The following is a 5584-nucleotide window of genomic DNA, read 5'->3' as shown; positions in this document are numbered from 1 at the left end:
AAAGCTTAAAATATTTATAGGCATGTAGGCAAATCTTGCACTTTCCACACTTAAAGCAGGATTCTCTGCGCCATCCTTTACCATAACAGATCTTACATCTTCTAGTTGACGCTGCTTTTTTGTCTTTTGTGGTTATTTTTGTTGGAAAATTTCCCCTGTATCTTCCTTGTAGTCTTAACGGATTTGTTCCTTGGCTTGGGCATATGCAAATCCTGTAATTAGGAAATCTAATGTTTTTTCTGAATTTGTTCTGCCAGCTTGAGACAAAAGTCTGTGAACCTCACTCTTCCTTTACTGGAGTTCATCATACAGGGTAATATATTTGCATTGAGAATTTCCATGTCTAACAAATAAAAATATATATTTTCTATTTCTTTACATATCTTCTCATAAGAGGGTATGATGCTAAGCGTTGGTCATGTGCATCAGTTATGCCACTTCCTTTCTTATAATCACCTATGTAATCAGGTTTCAGCTTAATCTTCCTGATTTTTGCTGTCCTTCACAGTCAGGTCAATCATGAATGGCTGACAGGATGTGCACTGTTTTTTTTCTTTTTCAATCCATTTCACAGTAAGAAATTTATTTGCTGATGCAAAACTCAGTTCATATTTTTCCAGCACTGAGTTCTTGAACCGTGGTGGCACATTTTTCCTATTTTACCTTACAACTCCAACTGCATAGGTCTTCCTTTCCAACAGCTTTAGAAACAACATGGGAGAACTATGTCCATTAACAATTTATACTGCTTTCCATTTATCCAGTAAAGTCACACACAAATCCAAAACAACTTTCTCATTTGCTGGGGTGCTGAATACTTTTCTACCTTGAGACTTGTACAAATTTTAAAATTGTCAGAGTATCCATTGTCAGATGAGCACACTTTTTATATCTTCAAACCAAGTCCTGCCCTCTTTGAAGGGTTGTACTGTGCATATGACATTCTGTCCCTGAACTCATCAGACTCTCATCAATACACAATTTTCTTCTGGGCTTGTGTATCATCTGAAATCTGTTAAGAAGAGGAATGGTAACTGGTCTGACCCTCATCAGTTTGTCATGCTGTGTATCTGCAGAATCAGTAGCAGAAAGAAGATACCTTGAGAGGGCTTTGAATTTCCTAAAAGGTATGGTTTCACCGAAAACATTTGTGTGAGGCTTTACTGGATAAATGGAAAACAATATAAATTGCAAATTGGCATAGTTCTCCCATGTTGTTTCTACAACTATTGGAAAGGAAGACCTATGCAATTGGAGCTGGATTATATTTCTCTTTGACCAGTTGCCTTATACAGAAGGTTTCTTTGTTTGGAAAATAAGTATGCAGAGTGCTGTCATCTCATCTACAGTCAACCAAATCTTCTCTGTTTCGCATGTACAGTTGTTTCTGCATGTGTTTTAGCTGCAAATAAATTTGTTTCCTTAACCACTGACTTCCACAAATGTGGTGTCAAAAACTACCATCAGTATCAATCAGATCACTTTCTTCAAGAAATTGACATATTCTTTCAGCTTGGATTTAGTATGGATCAGCCATGTTGTGCTACTGAATCCAAGAAAACATGCCAACTTTGCATCATAACATTTAGCTACAATTGAACATTTCCAGTTAATTTAAAGGCAGACATAGCTGCTGCCATCTAGTAACATGCTGCTTGAACTAGAAAAAGAACCATCAGCAATGCAGTTCATGCCTAAGCACTGCACAACAAGGCAACTGCGCAGTGATGGCTGTATGTGTCATTGCATGTAAATGCAAGTGTGAGCACAATGATGGGTATACCTGTCATTGTTTGCCAATGGGTAAAACATATCCTGACATTTACAGATGTTTAATTGACAGTCTTCGCTCTAGGAGACTAGTGCTATTTTTATTCCTATATTTGCGTTGTCTTCAAGAAGAATAAAATTGATATCTTGTGAGAATGCTAGTGGAAGATCATAACATTTATTGGAAACAATATAGGAGCACATGTGCTTGTGGCAGATCATTAATTTATATTATGAGGGTAATTGCAAAAGTAAGGTTCCCTGATTTTTAGAAATACAGAAAACTTTATTTTCTGAAGTATTTATGTCATTTTAAAAGTTGAACATTTATCTGTTTTTCTACATAATTGCCATTTTGGATGATGCTTTTTTGTGGGCTTTGTGACAGATTTTGTCTGCCCTTGTTATACCAGCTTACTGATATGCCCTTGTGGAATCATTGCAGCTCATATTTTACTTTTTGTTTCAACTGAATCGCCTTCTGGCCAAATGTTCTTTCAGCTCAGAGAGGAGGTGGTAGTCACTGTAGGCAGGATGGCTGATGATGTTCCATTCAAACTTTCACAGGAGAGTGACAGTTTGCAGGCAACACATGGGTGGGCATTGTCGTGGAGAACAGCTGTTGCTTGATGTTCCTTTTCTCTGATTCTGAATTGTCCTTCTGAGTTTTTCAGTGTTTCATGGCACCTGTCCAAGTTTGTTGTGATCCCAATATGCATGAAGTCAAACAATATCATCTTTCAGTCCTTGAACACAGTTGCCATGTCTTTACTAGCAGACTCTGTTCGTTTGAATTTTCATGGCTCAGGTAAAAAGAAATGCTGCCACTCGTGTGATTATTGTATGATCACAGGTGTAAAACAGAATACCCAGGTGCTTTTACACATCACAATTGAGTCAAAAAATTGTCCTTGTCATGTGCATAGTGACAAAGAATACTGTGGGAAGAAGTTTGTGGCCTTCTGTCAGCATTTGTGGTATCCATATTGCTCACATCTTACAATATTATAACTTTTCCATTAGAATCCTACAAATGATATCCCAGGAAACATCAAAACCAAAATGCAGAAATCAACCTGGGTGATTTTTCTATCTTAATACACTGTTTGCTCAACCTCTGCTACTGTATCATCAGCTGAATGAACAAGCTGGTGTGACAGCTCTTCTCTATACCAATAACTTCCATGTTGGCGAGTTTTAGTACATGGTCGGTCTCACACAGAGCTTGCTCCATCATGGCCAGTTTCTCTTCTTCCAACCTGCAGTGCAACTTATGTTCAGTGATCCGGGTGTTGACTGATCATCCAGTCATTCCAACACAGACTTTTCCATATGTACAAGGTATGCAGTATATTTCCCATGTTGTGAGTGGGTTCCTTTTGTCCTTTGCCAATCTGAGATGTTCTTTGATCTTATTTGTCATTTTATAAACGCTCTTTATGTCTTGTCTGTGCAATATACAGCCAGGTCTGTCCATCACTCTGGGACTGCATGGCAAAAAGGCTGTACCCAACATTTTTTCTTCCCGTGTGTCACTTCACCAACTGTTTGATTCTGTGACTCTTCTTATATAGCTCGTAGAGTATCCATTGCACCGCAGAGTGCTGCATCTCATGTCTAAGGTCCTGTGACTCATGTATTCATCTCACATGCATTACAAGCATCTTAGTCGTCCCTCTTTTCTGGCTCAGGTGGTAAAAATCTGGGACACAGCGTGTTTTGAAAACTGTCACACGTGAACCGGTACCTGCATAAACTGTCAAATCAGCACACTAGTTGGGAAAAGAGGGATGATTAATATGCAAAACAAATATGTTGGCCGCAGCACCTCAGATGCAAGATACAACAGCCAAAAAGTGTAGTGACGTGCAGTGGCAATGGGTACTTCACCCCTTGCAGTATCGAGAATACACCACATACCATGTATGTGTAGAAAAGCCAGTGTTGGAATGACTGGATTATCAATCGACACCAGAACCACCAAACATAAGAAGCACTGCAAGTTGGGACAGGTGGAGATATCAGCACAGGCAGAGCATGTACTGTGTGAGACTGACCACGTAAAAATTTGATGACACGGAAGTTCTTGCTGTTGAGAAGACCTACCACACCCGGTTGTTCAGGGAAGCAATAGAAATCCACAAACATGACATAAGCTTCAACAAGACAGAGGAAAGCCTCTAGGTCAATGGATTCTGGATTACTGTGCTGCAGCAAATGACTGTTGCAGGTAACAAGTGGAGGACCACAGCTTAATGATAATGATAAAGCACTCAGATGTTGGTGTGCCAGGTACATAATAATCTGTTGCTGCAAGCTCAACTTCAGTCTGCCACCAGTGATGGAGGATGAAGCTCTGATAGGGCCAGATACTCATGCGGATGAAATGTCAGAAAAATTCCAAACGAACATCAACTAAAGAACCCAAGACAGAATTCATTGTGCAATTTTTCAACAAATGGCCATAAAAGCATTATGACAATTGGGTATACTTGGAAGGAGAGACAGCATTGGTCGTATATTTTTGTTTATTATCGCAAAATCGATTTTCGGTCACTTAGTGACCATCTTCAGTGCTGTAATATATAACTTAAGTTAGTAAGCACTGGTGTCAATAAGCTTACGGCGATCACATAGACTGAGTCTATGTGATCGCCGTAAGCTTATTGACACCAGTGCTTACTAATTTAAGTTATATATTACAGCACTGAAGATGGTCACTAAGTGACCGAAAATCGATTTTGCGATAATAAACAAAAATATACGACCAATGCTGTCTCTTTTTCCAAGTATACCCATTATCTGGTCGTAGTGCACAGGACACTATGGAGTCGCCAATCATTATGACAATTCTTTTACTTCTAGTATTGTAGCTGCAAATTTCTCAGTACATCTTAAATTGACTCATCTTATTAACCATGTAACGTAGCAAGTTATTACCAGATAACATTCGGTACAGTACAACATGCAGACGTGTATCACGGAGGCTGCAGGAAGAAGCCTCAGCTATGTATCACGCACAACTGACGCTTGCATCTGTGGGAACGATCGCACGTAATGCCTAGTAGGAATGTAAATTCATGCCCCCTATGAATCTAAATAAACTATAGTAATTATTAACTGATTTTGTTCAAACTTCGTACACCATCTTTTGTTATTCAGTAAAGGATCTCAAAATTTCAAAATTGTACCTATTATAGTTTCGAAAATTGAGAAAATTACTTTAAAGTCAGAAAACTGACACTTAGGTCTAAAAACTCAGTTAGGAACAATAACAGTTTGTCTTTTGTTATCATTTAAAGTCATCCAGAGTTCTCAAAGTCTATAAATAATTGGAATTTTTCTTTATTATTTGTTTATTATTTTGTTGTTTGTATAAAGGGGAATGAGTGAGAGGGTGTATTTGAGACATACGTAAAATTTAATATTATTTTCTGTAAAACATTATGAAATGGGACAATGGGAAAGCTGTATGGTAACTACGAAAGTGATGACTTATGTCAAGGTGTGCATGCTTTTGTAAGAGAGCAACCAGAAGAGCAGTCTAAAGTGTAATAAGTTTCTAAATTAATTTCAAAATTATTTTTCATTACAGTCATTTTTATTAAACAATATATTAGTATTTACATTTTGAATGACGTCAATGACTTTCTGTTTAGTGATTGGCTAAGGCAAGTTTTGCTGCGAGAATAATCTAGAAAGATCATTCTGATTGGTCAGTCAGACTTATCAGCCAGTCAGAATTAAGATGTTCCCGTGCACCAAAAGTTAGAAATACAGAGAGTGGAGTAGCATTGGGAGAGTCTCTCGCTAG

This window comes from Schistocerca nitens, chromosome 10 (assembly GCF_023898315.1).
Source record: "Schistocerca nitens isolate TAMUIC-IGC-003100 chromosome 10, iqSchNite1.1, whole genome shotgun sequence".
Classification (NCBI taxonomy): domain Eukaryota; kingdom Metazoa; phylum Arthropoda; class Insecta; order Orthoptera; family Acrididae; genus Schistocerca; species Schistocerca nitens.
Note: the sequence above shows the minus strand (reverse complement) of the source record.